This window comes from Asterias amurensis, chromosome 7, assembly GCF_032118995.1.
Source record: "Asterias amurensis chromosome 7, ASM3211899v1".
In the NCBI taxonomy this organism is placed as follows: Eukaryota; Metazoa; Echinodermata; class Asteroidea; order Forcipulatida; family Asteriidae; genus Asterias; species Asterias amurensis.
Genome location: NC_092654.1, coordinates 10490709 through 10509397, shown reverse-complemented (window position 1 = coordinate 10509397; position 18689 = coordinate 10490709).

Sequence of the window (18689 nt, the reverse complement as noted above, 5' to 3'; positions counted from 1 at the left end):
GGTTCCAACCGACAATAAGGGGGTCATTGAAAAAAGTAGGCCGGACAATTAAAAACTTTCAGCTACGCTCTGGAATAACTCTGCAACCAAAAATTGCTAGGGAGATGCAGTTTGTACCTTAGTCATGCTGGCATATTCCTGCGTCCATTTCTTAAAGGTTTAGGGCGACTTGCACACTTCTTGATAGGAAAAACCTCAAGTAGGCGGGGTTGCTCAGAAACGATTTCAACAGCCTCCACTATGGGAGTTTTGCGCACAGAGCTGTCGGAGAGAAAAACAAAATGTACAACGGGCAATTTCGATCCCAGTATCCTGCTCAATCTTCAAAATTTTACCACCACAGGATTGCCATGTGCAAGGGCTTTCCTCTCGTACTAAACTTAAAGCTCTGACGATTTTCAAGGCGGAACCAGATGCGACGGCGCGAGCAGGCCCCCACTAGAAATTGACGTACACTGTGCGTGTATACAGCGTATACAAAGACACGGATGCAGTCAGGGTTCCAACCGACAATAAGGGGGTCATTGAAAAAAGTAGGCCGGACAATTAAAAACTTTCAGCTACGCTCTGGAATAACTCTGCAACCAAAAATGCTAGGGAGATGCAGTTTGTACCTTAGTCATGCTGGCATATTCCTGCGTCCATTTCTTAAAGGTTTAGGGCGACTTGCACACTTCTTGATAGGAAAAACCTCAAGTAGAAGGGGTTGCTCAGAAACGATTTCAACAGCCTCCACTATGGGAGTTTTGCGCACAGAGCTGTCGGAGAGAAAAACAAAATGTACAACGGGTAATTTCGATCCCAGTATCCTGCTCAATCTTCAAAATTTTACCACCACAGGATTGCCATGTTCAAGGGCTTTCCTCTCGTACCAAACTTAAAGCTCTGACGATTTTACAGGTGGGGCCAGATGCGACGGTGCGAGCAGGCACCCACTAGAAATTGACGTACACTGTGCGTGTATACAGCGTATACAAAGACATGGCGCAGTCAGGGTTCCAACCGACAATAAGGGGGTCATTGAAAAAAATAGGCTGGACAATTAAAAACTTTCAGCTACGCTCTGGAATAACTCTGCAACCAAAAATGCTAGGGAGATGCATTTTGTACCTTAGTCATGCTGGCATATTCCTGCGTCCATTTCTTAAAGGTTTAGGGCGACTTGCACACTTCTTGATAGGAAAAACCTCAAGTAGGCGGGGTTGCTCAGAAACGATTTCAACAGCCTCCACTATGGGAGTTTTGCGCCAAAGCTGTCGGAGAGAAAAACAAAATGTACAACGGGTAATTTCGATCCCAGTATCCTGCTCAATCTTCAAATTTTACCACCACAGGATTGCCATGTTCAAGGGCTTTCCTCTCGTACTAAACTTAAAGCTCTGACGATTTTACAGGTGGGGCCAGATGCGACGGTGCGAGCAGGCACCCACTAGAAATTGACGTACACTGTGCGTGTATACAGCGTATACAAAGACATGGCGCAGTCAGGGTTCCAACCGACAATAAGGGGGTCATTGAAAAAAATAGGCTGGACAATTAAAAACTTTCAGCTACGCTCTGGAATAACTCTGCAACCAAAAATGCTAGGGAGATGTAGTTTGTACCTTAGTCATGCTGGCATATTCCTGCGTCCATTTCTTAAAGGTTTAGGGCGACTTGCACACTTCTTGATAGGAAAAACCTCAAGTAGGCGGGGTTGCTCAGAAACGATTTCAACAGCCTCCACTATGGGAGTTTTGCGCACAGAGCTGTCGGAGAGAAAAACAAAATGTACAACGGGTAATTTCGATCCCAGTATCCTGCTCAATCTTCAAAATTTTACCACCACAGGATTGCCATGTTCAAGGGCTTTCCTCTCGTACCAAACTTAAAGCTCTGACGATTTTTAAGGTGGGGCCAGATGCGACGGCGCGAGCAGGCACCCATTAGAAATTGACGTACACTGTGCGTGTATACAGCGTGTACAAAGACACGGGCAGTCAAGGTTCCAACCGACAATAAGGGGGTCATTGAAAAAAATAGGCCGGACAATTAAAAACTTTCAGCTACGCTCTGGAATAACTATGCAACCAACAATGCTAGGGAGATGCAGTTTGTACCTTAGTCATGCTGGCATATTCCTGCGTCCATTTCTTAAAGGTTTAGGGCGACTTGCACACTTCTTGATAGGAAAAACCTCAAGTAGGCGGGGTTGCTCAGAAACGATTTCAACAGCCTCCACTATGGGAGTTTTGCGCACAGAGCTGTCGGAGAGAAAAACAAAATGTACAACGGGTAATTTCGATCCCAGTATCCTGCTCAATCTTCAAATTTTACCACCACAGGATTGCCATGTTCAAGGGCTTTCCTCTCGTACCAAACTTAAAGCTCTGACGTTTTGTAAGGTGGGGCCTGATGCGACGGCGCGAGCAGGCGCCCACTAGAAATTGACGTACACTGTGCGTGTATACAGCGTATACAAAGACACGGCGCAGTCAGGGTTCCAACCGACAATAAGGGGGTCATTGAAAAAAATAGGCTGGACAATTAAAAACTTTCAGCTACGCTCTGGAATAACTCTGCAACCAAAAATGCTAGGGAGATGTAGTTTGTACCTTAGTCATGCTGGCATATTCCTGCGTCCATTTCTTAAAGGTTTAGGGCGACTTGCACACTTCTTGATAGGAAAAACCTCAAGTAGGCGGGGTTGCTCAGAAACGATTTCAACAGCCTCCAATATGGGAGTTTTGCGCACAGAGCTGTCGGAGAGAAAAACAAAATGTACAACGGGTAATTTCGATCCCAGTATCCTGCTCAATCTTCAAAATTTTACCACCACAGGATTGCCATGTTCAAGGGCTTTCCTCTCGTACCAAACTTAAAGCTCTGACGATTTTTAAGGTGGGGCCAGATGCGACGGCGCGAGCAGGCACCCATTAGAAATTGACGTACACTGTGCGTGTATACAGCGTGTACAAAGACACGGGCAGTCAAGGTTCCAACCGACAATAAGGGGGTCATTGAAAAAAATAGGCCGGACAATTAAAAACTTTCAGCTACGCTCTGGAATAACTATGCAACCAACAATGCTAGGGAGATGCAGTTTGTACCTTAGTCATGCTGGCATATTCCTGCGTCCATTTCTTAAAGGTTTAGGGCGACTTGCACACTTCTTGATAGGAAAAACCTCAAGTAGGCGGGGTTGCTCAGAAACGATTTCAACAGCCTCCACTATGGGAGTTTTGCGCCAAAGCTGTCGGAGAGAAAAACAAAATGTACAACGGGTAATTTCGATCCCAGTATCCTGCTCAATCTTCAAATTTTACCACCACAGGATTGCCATGTTCAAGGGCTTTCCTCTCGTACTAAACTTAAAGCTCTGACGATTTTACAGGTGGGGCCAGATGCGACGGTGCGAGCAGGCACCCACTAGAAATTGACGTACACTGTGCGTGTATACAGCGTATACAAAGACATGGCGCAGTCAGGGTTCCAACGGACAATAAGGGGGTCATTGAAAAAAATAGGCTGGACAATTAAAAACTTTCAGCTACGCTCTGGAATAACTCTGCAACCAAAAATGCTAGGGAGATGTAGTTTGTACCTTAGTCATGCTGGCATATTCCTGCGTCCATTTCTTAAAGGTTTAGGGCGACTTGCACACTTCTTGATAGGAAAAACCTCAAGTAGAAGGGGTTGCTCAGAAACGATTTCAACAGCCTCCACTATGGGAGTTTTGCGCACAGAGCTGTCGGAGAGAAAAACAAAATGTACAACGGGTAATTTCGATCCCAGTATCCTGCTCAATCTTCAAATTTTACCACCACAGGATTGCCATGTTCAAGGGCTTTCCTCTCGTACTAAACTTAAAGCTCTGACGATTTTACAGGTGGGGCCAGATGCGACGGTGCGAGCAGGCACCCACTAGAAATTGACGTACACTGTGCGTGTATACAGCGTATACAAAGACATGGCGCAGTCAGGGTTCCAACCGACAATAAGGGGGTCATTGAAAAAAATAGGCTGGACAATTAAAAACTTTCAGCTACGCTCTGGAATAACTCTGCAACCAAAAATGCTAGGGAGATGTAGTTTGTACCTTAGTCATGCTGGCATATTCCTGCGTCCATTTCTTAAAGGTTTAGGGCGACTTCGCACTTCTTGATAGGAAAAACCTCAAGTAGAAGGGGTTGCTCAGAAACGATTTCAACAGCCTCCACTATGGGAGTTTTGCGCACAGAGCTGTCGGAGAGAAAAACAAAATGTACAACGGGTAATTTCGATCCCAGTATCCTGCTCAATCTTCAAATTTTACCACCACAGGATTGCCATGTTCAAGGGCTTTCCTCTCGTACCAAACTTAAAGCTCTGACGTTTTGTAAGGTGGGGCCTGATGCGACGGCGCGAGCAGGCGCCCACTAGAAATTGACGTACACTGTGCGTGTATACAGCGTATACAAAGACACGGCGCAGTCAGGGTTCCAACCGACAATAAGGGGGTCATTGAAAAAAATAGGCCGGACAATTAAAAACTTTCAGCTACGCTCTGGAATAACTCTGCAACCAAAAATGCTAGGGAGATGCAGTTTGTACCTTAGTCATGCTGGCATATTCCTGCGTCCATTTCTTAAAGGTTCAGTGCGACTTGCACACTTCTTGATAGGAAAAACCTCAAGTAGGCGGGGTTGCTCAGAAACGATTTCAACAGCCTCCACTATGGGAGTTTTGCGCACAGAGCTGTCGGAGAGAAAAACAAAATGTACAACGGTTAATTTCGATCCAAGTATCCTGCTCAATCTTCAAAATTTTACCACCACAGGATTGCCATGTTCAAGGGCTTTCCTCTCGTACCAAACTTAAAGCTCTGACGATTTTTAAGGTGGGGCCAGATGCGACGGCGCGAGCAGGCACCCACTAGAAATTGACGTACACTGTGCGTGTATACAGCGTATACAAAGACACGGCGCAGTCAGGGTTCCAACCGACAATAAGGGGGTCATTGAAAAAAAAAGGCCGGACAATTAAAAACTTTCAGCTACGCTCTGGAATAACTCTGCAACCAAAAATGCTAGGGAGATGCAGTTTGTACCTTAGTCATGCTGGCATATTCCTGCGTCCATTTCTTAAAGGTTTAGGGCGACTTGCACACTTCTTGATAGGAAAAACCTCAAGTAGGCGGGGTTGCTCAGAAAGGATTTCAACAGCCTCCACTATGGGAGTTTTGCGCACAGAGCTGTCGGAGAGAAAAACAAAATGTACAACGGGTAATTTCGATCCCAGTATCCTGCTCAATCTTCAAAGTTTTACCACCACAGGATTGCCATGTTCAAGGGCTTTCCTCTCGTACCAAACTTAAAGCTCTGACGATTGTTAAGGTGGGGCCAGATGCGACGGCGCGAGCAGGCACCCACTAGAAATTGACGTACACTGTGCATGTATACTGCGTATACAAAGACACGGGCAGTCAGGGTTCCAACCGACAATAAGGGGGTCATTGAAAAAAAAAGGCCGGACAATTAAAAACTTTCAGCTACGCTCTGGAATTAACTCTGCAACCAAAATGCTAGGGAGATGCAGTTTGTACCTTAGTCATGCTGGCATATTCCTGCGTCCATTTCTTAAAGGTTTAGGGCGACTTGCACACTTCTTGATAGGAAAAACCTCAAGTAGGCGGGGTTGCTCAGAAACGATTTCAACAGCCTCCACTATGGGAGTTTTGCGCACAGAGCTGTCGGAGAGAAAAACAAAATGTACAACGGGTAATTTCGATCCCAGTATCCTGCTCAATCTTCAAAATTTTACCACCACAGGATTGCCATGTTCAAGGGCTTTCCTCTCGTACCAAACTTAAAGCTCTGACGATTTTTAAGGTGGGGCCAGATGCGACGGCGCGAGCAGGCACCCATTAGAAATTGACGTACACTGTGCGTGTATACAGCGTGTACAAAGACACGGGCAGTCAAGGTTCCAACCGACAATAAGGGGGTCATTGAAAAAAATAGGCCGGACAATTAACAACTTTCAGCTACGCTCTGGAATAACTCTGCAACCAAAAATGCTAGGGAGATGCAGTTTGTACCTTAGTCATGCTGGCATATTCCTGCGTCCATTTCTTAAAGGTTTAGGGCGACTTGCACACTTCTTGATAGGAAAAACCTCAAGTAGGCGGGTTGCTCAGAACGATTTCAACAGCCTCCAATATGGGAGTTTTGCGCCAAAGCTGTCGGAGAGAAAAACAAAATGTACAACGGGTAATTTCGATCCCAGTATCCTACTCAATCTTCAAAATTTTACCACCACAGGATTGCCATGTTCAAGGGCTTTCCTCTCGTACCAAACTTAAAGCTCTGACGATTTTTAAGGTGGGGCCAGATGCGACGGCGCGAGCAGGCACCCATTAGAAATTGACGTACACTGTGCGTGTATACAGCGTGTACAAAGACACGGGCAGTCAGGGTTCCAACCGACAATAAGGGGGTCATTGAAAAAAATTGGCCGGACAATTAACAACTTTCAGCTACGCTCTGGAATAACTCTGCAACCAAAAATGCTAGGGAGATGCAGTTTGTACCTTAGTCATGCTGGCATATTCCTGCGTCCATTTCTTAAAGGTTCAGGGCGACTTGCACACTTCTTGATAGGAAAAATCTCAAGTAGGCGGGGTTGCTCAGAAACGATTTCAACAGCCTCCAATATGGGAGTTTTGCGCCAAAGCTGTCGGAGAGAAAAACAAAATGTACAACGGGTAATTTCGATCCCAGTATCCTGCTCAATCTTCAAAATTTTACCACCACAGGATTGCCATGTTCAAGGGCTTTCCTCTCGTACCAAACTAAAAGCTCTGACGATTTTTAAGGTGGGCCAGATGCGACGGCGCGAGCAGGCACCCACTAGAAATTGACGTACACTGTGCGTGTATACAGCGTATACAAAGACACGGCGCAGTCAGGGTTCCAACCAACAATAAGGGGGTCATTGAAAAAAATAGGCCGGACAATTAAAAACTTTCAGCTACGCTCTGGAATAACTCTGCAACCAAAAATGCTAGGGAGATGCAGTTTGTACCTTAGTCATGCTGGCATATTCCTGCGTCCATTTCTTAAAGGTTTAGGGCGACTTGCACACTTCTTGATAGGATAAACCTCAAGTAGGCGGGGTTGCTCAGAAACGATTTCAACAGCCTCCACTATGGGAGTTTTGCGCACAGAGCTGTCGGAGAGAAAAACAAAATGTACAACGGGTAATTTCGATTCCAGTATCCTGCTCAATCTTCAAAATTTTACCACCACAGGATTGCCATGTTCAAGGGCTTTCCTCTCGTACCAAACTTAAAGCTCTGACGATTGTTAAGGTGGGGCCTGATGCGACGGCGCGAGCAGGCACCCACTAGAAATTGACGTACACTGTGCGTGTATACAGCGTATACAAAGACACGGCGCAGTCAGGGTTCCAACCAACAATAAGGGGGTCATTGAAAAAAATAGGCCGGACAATTAAAAACTTTCAGCTACGCTCTGGAATAACTCTGCAACCAAAAATGCTAGGGAGATGCAGTTTGTACCTTAGTCATGCTGGCATATTCCTGCGTCCATTTCTTAAAGGTTTAGGGCGACTTGCACACTTCTTGATAGGAAAAACCTCAAGTAGGCGGGGTTGCTCAGAAACGATTTCAACAGCCTCCACTATGGGAGTTTTGCGCACAGAGCTGTCGGAGAGAAAAAACAAAATGTACAACGGGTAATTTTGATCCCAGTATCCTGCTCAATTTTCAAAATTTTACCACCACAGGATTGCCATGTTCAAGGGCTTTCCTCTCGTACCAAACATGAAGCTCTGACGATTGTTAAGGTGGGGCAAGATGCGACGGCGCGAGCAGGCACCCACTAGAAATGGACGAACACTGTGCGTGTATACAGCGTATACAAAGACACGGCGCAGTCAGGGTTCCAACCGACAATAAGGGGGTCATTGAAAAAAATAGGCCGGACAATTAAAAACTTTCAGCTACGCTCTGGAATAACTCTGCAACCAAAAATGCTAGGGAGATGCAGTTTGTACCTTAGTCATGCTGGCATATTCCTGCGTCCATTTCTTAAAAGTTTAGGGCGACTTGCACACTTCTTGATAGGAAAAACCTCAAGTAGGCGGGGTTGCTCAGAAACGATTTCAACAGCCTCCACTATGGGAGTTTTGCGCACAGAGCTGTCGGAGAGAAAAACAAAATGTACAACGGGTAATTTCGATCCCAGTATCCTGCTCAATCTTCAAAATTTTACCACCACAGGATTGCCATGTTCAAGGGCTTTCCTCTCGTACCAAACTTAAAGCTCTGACGATTTTTAAGGTGGGGCCAGATGCAACGGCGCGAGCAGGCACCCATTAGAAATTGACGTACACTGTGCGTGTATACAGCGTGTACAAAGACACGGGCAGTCAGGGTTCCAACCGACAATAAGGGGGTCATTGAAAAAAATTGGCCGGACAATTAACAACTTTCAGCTACGCTCTGGAATAACTCTGCAACCAAAAATGCTAGGGAGATGCAGTTTGTACCTTAGTCATGCTGGCATATTCCTGCGTCCATTTCTTAAAGGTTCAGGGCGACTTGCACACTTCTTGATAGGAAAAACCTCAAGTAGGCGGGGTTGCTCAGAAACGATTTCAACAGCCTCCAATATGGGAGTTTTGCGCCAAAGCTGTCGGAGAGAAAAACAAAATGTACAACGGGTAATTTCGATCCCAGTATCCTGCTCAATCTTCAAAATTTTACCACCACAGGATTGCCATGTTCAAGGGCTTTCCTCTCGTACCAAACTAAAAGCTCTGACGATTTTTAAGGTGGGGCCAGATGCGACGGCGCGAGCAGGCACCCACTAGAAATTGACGTACACTGTGCGTGTATACAGCGTATACAAAGACACGGCGCAGTCAGGGTTCCAACCAACAATAAGGGGGTCATTGAAAAAAATAGGCCGGACAATTAAAAACTTTCAGCTACGCTCTGGAATAACTCTGCAACCAAAAATGCTAGGGAGATGCAGTTTGTACCTTAGTCATGCTGGCATATTCCTGCGTCCATTTCTTAAAGGTTTAGGGCGACTTGCACACTTCTTGATAGGAAAAACCTCAAGTAGGCGGGGTTGCTCAGAAACGATTTCAACAGCCTCCACTATGGGAGTTTTGCGCACAGAGCTGTCGGAGAGAAAAACAAAATGTACAACGGGTAATTTCGATTCCAGTATCCTGCTCAATCTTCAAAATTTTACCACCACAGGATTGCCATGTTCAAGGGCTTTCCTCTCGTACCAAACTTAAAGCTCTGACGATTGTTAAGGTGGGGCCTGATGCGACGGCGCGAGCAGGCACCCACTAGAAATTGACGTACACTGTGCGTGTATACAGCGTATACAAAGACACGGCGCAGTCAGGGTTCCAACCAACAATAAGGGGGTCATTGAAAAAAATAGGCCGGACAATTAAAAACTTTCAGCTACGCTCTGGAATAACTCTGCAACCAAAAATGCTAGGGAGATGCAGTTTGTACCTTAGTCATGCTGGCATATTCCTGCGTCCATTTCTTAAAGGTTTAGGGCGACTTGCACACTTCTTGATAGGAAAAACCTCAAGTAGGCGGGGTTGCTCAGAAACGATTTCAACAGCCTCCACTATGGGAGTTTTGCGCACAGAGCTGTCGGAGAGAAAAAACAAAATGTACAACGGGTAATTTTGATCCCAGTATCCTGCTCAATTTTCAAAATTTTACCACCACAGGATTGCCATGTTCAAGGGCTTTCCTCTCGTACCAAACATGAAGCTCTGACGATTGTTAAGGTGGGGCAAGATGCGACGGCGCGAGCAGGCACCCACTAGAAATGGACGAACACTGTGCGTGTATACAGCGTATACAAAGACACGGCGCAGTCAGGGTTCCAACCGACAATAAGGGGGTCATTGAAAAAAATAGGCCGGACAATTAAAAACTTTCAGCTACGCTCTGGAATAACTCTGCAACCAAAAATGCTAGGGAGATGCAGTTTGTACCTTAGTCATGCTGGCATATTCCTGCGTCCATTTCTTAAAAGTTTAGGGCGACTTGCACACTTCTTGATAGGAAAAACCTCAAGTAGGCGGGGTTGCTCAGAAACGATTTCAACAGCCTCCACTATGGGAGTTTTGCGCACAGAGCTGTCGGAGAGAAAAACAAAATGTACAACGGGTAATTTCGATCCCAGTATCCTGCTCAATCTTCAAAATTTTACCACCACAGGATTGCCATGTTCAAGGGCTTTCCTCTCGTACCAAACTTAAAGCTCTGACGATTTTTAAGGTGGGGCCAGATGCGACGGCGCGAGCAGGCACCCACTAGAATCTGACGTACACTGTGCGTGTATACAGCGTATACAAAGACACGGCGCAGTCAGGGTTCCAACCGACAATAAGGGGGTCATTGAAAAAAATAGGCCGGACAATTAAAAACTTTCAGCTACGCTCTGGAATAACTATGCAACCAACAATGCTAGGGAGATGCAGTTTGTACCTTAGTCATGCTGGCATATTCCTGCGTCAATTTCTTAAAAGTGTAGGGCGACTTGCACACTTCTTGATAGGAAAAACCTCAAGTAGGCGGGGTTGCTCAGAAACGATTTCAACAGCCTCCACTATGGGAGTTTTGCGCACAGAGCTGTCGGAGAGAAAAACAAAATGTACAACGGGTAATTTCGATTCCAGTATCCTGCTCAATCTTCAAAATTTTACCACCACAGGATTGCCATGTTCAAGGGCTTTCCTCTCGTACCAAACTTAAAGCTCTGACGATTGTTAAGGTGGGGCCAGATGCGACGGCGCGAGCTGGCACCCACTAGAAATTGACGTACACTGTGCGTGTATACAGCGTATACAAAGACACGGCGCAGTCAGGGTTCCAACCGACAATAAGGGGGTCATTGAAAAAAATAGGCCGGACAATTAAAAACTTTCAGCTACGCTCTGGAATAACTCTGCAACCAAAAATGCTAGGGAGATGCAGTTTGTACCTTAGTCATGCTGGCATATTCCTGCGTCCATTTCTTAAAAGTTTAGGGCGACTTGCACACTTCTTGATAGGAAAAACCTCAAGTAGGCGGGGTTGCTCAGAAACGATTTCAACAGCCTCCACTATGGGAGTTTTGCGCACAGAGCTGTCGGAGAGAAAAACAAAATGTACAACGGGTAATTTCGATTCCATTATCCTGCTCAATCTTCAAAATTTTACCACCACAGGATTGCCATGTTCAAGGGCTTTCCTCTCGTACTAAACTTAAAGCTCTGACGATTTTTAAGGTGGGCCAGATGCGACGGCGCGAGCAGGCACCCACTAGAAATTGACGAACACTGTGCGTGTATACAGCGTATACAAAGACACGGCGCAGTCAGGGTTCCAACCGACAATAAGGGGGTCATTGAAAAAAATAGGCCGGACAATTAAAAACTTTCAGCTACGCTCTGGAATAACTCTGCAACCAAAAATGCTAGGGAGATGCAGTTTGTACCTTAGTCATGCTGGCATATTCCTGCGTCCATTTCTTAAAGGTTTAGGGTGACTTGCACACTTCTTGATAGGAAAAACCTCAAGTAGGCGGGGTTGCTCAGAAACGATTTCAACAGCCTCCACTATGGGAGTTTTGCGCACAGAGCTGTCGGAGAGAAAAACAAAATGTACAACGGGTAATTTCGATCCCAGTATCCTGCTCAATCTTCAAAATTTTACCACCACAGGATTGCCATGATCAAGGGCTTTCCTCTCGTACCAAACTTAAAGCTCTGACGATCGTTAAGGTGGGGCAAGATGCGACGGCGGGAGCAGGCACCCACTAGAAATGGACGAACACTGTGCGTGTATACAGCGTATACAAAGACACGGCGCAGTCAGGGTTCCAACCGACAATAAGGGGGTCATTGAAAAAAAAAGGTCGGACAATTAAAAACTTTCAGCTACGCTCTGGAATAACTATGCAACCAAAAATGCTAGGGATATGCAGTTTGTACCTTAGTCATGCTGGCATATTCCTGCGTCAATTTCTTAAAAGTTTAGGGCGACTTGCACACTTCTTGATAGGAAAAACCTCAAGTAGGCGGGGTTGCTCAGAAACGATTTCAACAGCCTCCACTATGGGAGTTTTGCGCACAGAGCTGTCGGAGAGAAAAACAAAATGTACAACGGGTAATTTCGATTCCAGTATCCTGCTCAATCTTCAAAATTTTACCACCACAGGATTGCCATGTTCAAGGGCTTTCCTCTCGTACCAAACTTAAAGCTCTGACGATTTTTAAGGTGGGGCCAGATGCAACGGCGCGAGCAGGCACCCACTAGAAATTGACGTACACTGTGCGTGTATACAGCGTATACAAAGACACGGCGCAGTCAGGGTTCCAACCGACAATAAGGGGGTCATTGAAAAAAATAGGCCGGACAATTAAAAACTTTCAGCTACGCTCTGGAAGAACTCTGCAACCAAAAATGCTAGGGAGATGCAGTTTGTACCTTAGTCATGCTGGCATATTCCTGCGTCCATTTCTTAAAAGTTTAGGGCGACTTGCACACTTCTTGATAGGAAAAACCTCAAGTAGGCGGGGTTGCTCAGAAACGATTTCAACAGCCTCCACTATGGGAGTTTTGCGCACAGAGCTGTCGGAGAGAAAAACAAAATGTACAACGGGTAATTTCGATCCCAGTATCCTGCTCAATCTTCAAAATTTTACCACCACAGGATTGCCATGTTCAAGGGCTTTCCTCTCGTACCAAACTTAAAGCTCTGACGATTTTTAAGGTGGGGCCAGATGCGACGGCGCGAGCAGGCACCCACTAGAAATTGACGTACACTGTGCGTGTATACAGCGTATACAAAGACACGGCGCAGTCAGGGTTCCAACCGACAATAAGGGGGTCATTGAAAAAAATAGGCCGGACAATTAAAAACTTTCAGCTACGCTCTGGAATAACTCTGCAACCAAAAATGCTAGGGAGATGCAGTTTGTACCTTAGTCATGCTGGCATATTCCTGCGTCAATTTCTTAAAAGTTTAGGGCGACTTGCACACTTCTTGATAGGAAAAACCTCAAGTAGGCGGGGTTGCTCAGAAACGATTTCAACAGCCTCCACTATGGGAGTTTTGCGCACAGAGCTGTCGGAGAGAAAAACAAAATGTACAACGGGTAATTTCGATTCCAGTATCCTGCTCAATCTTCAAAATTGTACCACCACAGGATTGCCATGTTCAAGGGCTTTCCTCTCGTACCAAACTTAAAGCTCTGACGATTTTACAGGTGGGGCCAGATGCGACGGCGCGAGCAGGCACCCACTAGAAATTGACGTACACTGTGCGTGTATACAGCGTATACAAAGACACGGCGCAGTCAGGGTTCCAACCGACAATAAGGGGGTCATTGAAAAAAATAGGCCGGACAATTAAAAACTTTCAGCTACGCTCTGGAAGAACTCTGCAACCAAAAATGCTAGGGAGATGCAGTTTGTACCTTAGTCATGCTGGCATATTCCTGCGTCCATTTCTTAAAAGTTTAGGGCGACTTGCACACTTCTTGATAGGAAAAACCTCAAGTAGGCGGGGTTGCTCAGAAACGATTTCAACAGCCTCCACTATGGGAGTTTTGCGCACAGAGCTGTCGGAGAGAAAAACAAAATGTACAACGGGTAATTTCGATCCCAGTATCCTGCTCAATCTTCAAAATTTTACCACCACAGGATTGCCATGTTCAAGGGCTTTCCTCTCGTACCAAACTTAAAGCTCTGACGATTTTTAAGGTGGGGCCAGATGCGACGGCGCGAGCAGGCACCCACTAGAAATTGACGTACACTGTGCGTGTATACAGCGTATACAAAGACACGGCGCAGTCAGGGTTCCAACCGACAATAAGGGGGTCATTGAAAAAAATAGGCCGGACAATTAAAAACTTTCAGCTACGCTCTGGAATAACTCTGCAACCAAAAATGCTAGGGAGATGCAGTTTGTACCTTAGTCATGCTGGCATATTCCTGCGTCAATTTCTTAAAAGTTTAGGGCGACTTGCACACTTCTTGATAGGAAAAACCTCAAGTAGGCGGGGTTGCTCAGAAACGATTTCAACAGCCTCCACTATGGGAGTTTTGCGCACAGAGCTGTCGGAGAGAAAAACAAAATGTACAACGGGTAATTTCGATTCCAGTATCCTGCTCAATCTTCAAAATTTTACCACCACAGGATTGCCATGTTCAAGGGCTTTCCTCTCGTACCAAACTTAAAGCTCTGACGATTTTTAAGGTGGGGCCAGATGCGACGGCGCGAGCAGGCACCCACTAGAAATTGACGTACACTGTGCGTGTATACAGCGTATACAAAGACACGGCGCAGTCAGGGTTCCAACGGACAATAAGGGGGGTCATTAAATAAAATAGGCCGGACAATTAAAAACTTTCAGCTACGCTCTGGAATAACTCTGCAACCAAACATGCTAGGGAGATGCAGTTTGTACCTTAGTCATGCTGGCATATTCCTGCGTTCATTTCTTAAAGGTTTAGGGCGACTTGCACACTTCTTGATAGGAAAAACCTCAAGTAGGCGGGGTTGCTCAGAAACGATTTCAACAGCCTCCACTATGGGAGTTTAGCGCACAGAGCTGTCGGAGAGAAAAACAAAATGTACAACGGGTAATTTCGATCCCAGTATCCTGCTCAATCTTCAAAATTTTACCACCACAGGATTGCCATGTTCAAGGGCTTTCCTCTCGTACCAAACTTAAAGCTCTGACGATTTTTAAGGTGGGGCCAGATGCGACGGCGCGAGCAGGCACCCATTAGAAATTGACGTACACTGTGCGTGTATACAGCGTATACAAAGACACGGCGCAGTCAGGGTTCCAACCGACAAGAAGGGGGGTCATTAAAAAAAATAGGCCGGACAATTAAAAACTTTCAGCTACGCTCTGGAATAACTATGCAACCAACAATGCTAGGGAGATGCAGTTTGTACCTTAGTCATGCTGGCATATTCCTGCGTCCATTTCTTAAAGGTTTAGGGCGACTTGCACACTTCTTGATAGGAAAAAACCTCAAGTAGGCGGGGTTGCTCAGAAACGATTTCAACAGCCTCCACTATGGGAGTTTTGCTCACAGAGCTGTCGGAGAGAAAAACAAAATGTACAACGGGTAATTTCGATCCCAGTATCTTGCTCAATCTTCAAAATTTTACCACCACAGGATTGCCATGTTCAAGGGCTTTCCTCTCGTACCAAACTTAAAGCTCTGACGATTTTTAAGGTGGGGCCAGATGCGACGGCGCGAGCAGGCACCCACTAGAAATTGACGTACACTGTGCGTGTATACAGCGTATACAAAGACACGGCGCAGTCAGGGTTCCAACCGACAATAAGGGGGTCATTGAAAAAAATAGGCCGGACAATTAAAAACTTTCAGCTACGCTCTGGAATAACTCTGCAACCAAAAATGTTAGGGAGATGCAGTTTGTACCTTAGTCATGCTGGCATATTCCTGCGTCCATTTCTTAAAAGTTTAGGGCGACTTGCACACTTCTTGATAGGAAAAACCTCAAGTAGGCGGGGTTGCTCAGAAACGATTTCAACAGCCTCCACTATGGGAGTTTTGCGCACAGAGCTGTCGGAGAGAAAAACAAAATGTACAACGGGTAATTTCGATCCCAGTATCCTACTCAATCTTCAAAATTTTACCACCACAGGATTGCCATGTTCAAGGGCTTTCCTCTCGTACCAAACTTGAAGCTCTGACGATTGTTAAGGTGGGCCAGATGCGACGGCGCGAGCACGCACCCACTAGAAATTGACGAACACTGTGCGTGTATACAGCGTATACAAAGACACGGCGCAGTCAGGGTTCCAACCGACAATAAGGGGGTCATTGAAAAAAATAGGCCGGACAATTAAAAACTTTCAGCTACGCTCCGGAATAACTCTGCAACCAAAAATGCTAGGGAGATGCAGTTTGTACCTTAGTCATGCTGGCATATTCCTGCGTCCATTTCTTAAAGGTTTAGGGCGACTTGCACACTTCTTGATAGGAAAAACCTCAAGTAGGCGGGGTTGCTCAGAAACGATTTCAACAGCCTCCACTATGGGAGTTTTGCGCACAGAGCTGTCGGAGAGAAAAACAAAATGTACAACGGGTAATTTCGATCCCAGTATCCTGCTCAATCTTCAAAGTTTTACCACCACAGGATTGCCATGTTCAAGGGCTTTCCTCTCGTACCAAACTTGAAGCTCTGACGATTGTTAAGGTGGGGCCAGATGCGACGGCGCGAGCAGGCACCCACTAGAAATTGACGAACACTGTGCGTGTATACAGCGTATACAAAGACACGGCGCAGTCAGGGTTCCAACCGACAATAAGGGGGTCATTGAAAAAAATAGGCCGGACAATTAAAAACTTTCAGCTACGCTCTGGAATAACTATGCAACCAACAATGCTAGGGAGATGCAGTTTGTACCTTAGTCATGCTGGCATATTCCTGCGTCCATTTCTTAAAGGTTTAGGGCGACTTGCACACTTCTTGATAGGAAAAAACCTCAAGTAGGCGGGGTTGCTCAGAAACGATTTCAACAGCCTCCACTATGGGAGTTTTGCTCACAGAGCTGTCGGAGAGAAAAACAAAATGTACAACGGGTAATTTCGATCCCAGTATCTTGCTCAATCTTCAAAATTTTACCACCACAGGATTGCCATGTTCAAGGGCTTTCCTCTCGTACCAAACTTAAAGCTCTGACGATTTTTAAGGTGGGGCCAGATGCGACGGCGCGAGCAGGCACCCACTAGAAATTGACGTACACTGTGCGTGTATACAGCGTATACAAAGACACGGCGCAGTCAGGGTTCCAACCGACAATAAGGGGGTCATTGAAAAAAATAGGCCGGACAATTAAAAACTTTCAGCTACGCTCTGGAATAACTCTGCAACCAAAAATGTTAGGGAGATGCAGTTTGTACCTTAGTCATGCTGGCATATTCCTGCGTCCATTTCTTAAAAGTTTAGGGCGACTTGCACACTTCTTGATAGGAAAAACCTCAAGTAGGCGGGGTTGCTCAGAAACGATTTCAACAGCCTCCACTATGGGAGTTTTGCGCACAGAGCTGTCGGAGAGAAAAACAAAATGTACAACGGGTAATTTCGATCCCAGTATCCTACTCAATCTTCAAAATTTTACCACCACAGGATTGCCATGTTCAAGGGCTTTCCTCTCGTACCAAACTTGAAGCTCTGACGATTGTTAAGGTGGGCCAGATGCGACGGCGCGAGCACGCACCCACTAGAAATTGACGAACACTGTGCGTGTATACAGCGTATACAAAGACACGGCGCAGTCAGGGTTCCAACCGACAATAAGGGGGTCATTGAAAAAAATAGGCCGGACAATTAAAAACTTTCAGCTACGCTCCGGAATAACTCTGCAACCAAAAATGCTAGGGAGATGCAGTTTGTACCTTAGTCATGCTGGCATATTCCTGCGTCCATTTCTTAAAGGTTTAGGGCGACTTGCACACTTCTTGATAGGAAAAACCTCAAGTAGGCGGGGTTGCTCAGAAACGATTTCAACAGCCTCCACTATGGGAGTTTTGCGCACAGAGCTGTCGGAGAGAAAAACAAAATGTACAACGGGTAATTTCGATCCCAGTATCCTGCTCAATCTTCAAAGTTTTACCACCACAGGATTGCCATGTTCAAGGGCTTTCCTCTCGTACCAAACTTGAAGCTCTGACGATTGTTAAGGTGGGGCCAGATGCGACGGCGCGAGCAGGCACCCACTAGAAATTGACGAACACTGTGCGTGTATACAGCGTATACAAAGACACGGCGCAGTCAGGGTTCCAACCGACAATAAGGGGGTCATTGAAAAAAATAGGCCGGACAATTAAAAACTTTCAGCTACGCTCTGGAATAACTCTGCAACCAAAAATGCTAGGGAGATGCAGTTTGTACCTTAGTCATGCTGGCATATTCCTGCGTCCATTTCTTAAAGGTTCAGGGCGACTTGCACACTTCTTGATAGGAAAAACCTCAAGTAGGCGGGGTTGCTCAGAAACGATTTCAACAGCCTCCACTATGGGAGTTTTGCGCACAGAGCTGTCGGAGAGAAAAACAAAATGTACAACGGGTAATTTCGATTCCAGTATCCTGCTCAATCTTCAAAATTTTACCACCACAGGATTGCCATGTTCTAGGGCTTTCCTCTCGTACCAAACTTAAAGCTCTGACGATTGTTAAGGTGGGGCCAGATGCGACGGCGCGAGCAGGCACCCACTAGAAATTGACGTACACTGTGCGTGTATACAGCGTATACAAAGACACGGCGCAGTCAGGGTTCCAACCGACAATAAGGGGGTCATTGAAAAAAATAGGCCGGACAATTAAAAACTTTCAGCTACGCTCTGGAATAACTCTGCAACCAAAAATGCTAGGGAGATGCAGTTTGTACCTTAGTCATGCTGGCATATTCCTGCGTCCATTTCTTAAAAGTTTAGGGCGACTTGCACACTTCTTGATAGGAAAAACCTCAAGTAGGCGGGGTTGCTCAGAAACGATTTCAACAGCCTCCACTATGGGAGTTTTGCGCACAGAGCTGTCGGAGAGAAAAACAAAATGTACAACGGGTAATTTAGATTCCATTATCCTGCTCAATCTTCAAAATTTTACCACCACAGGATTGCCATG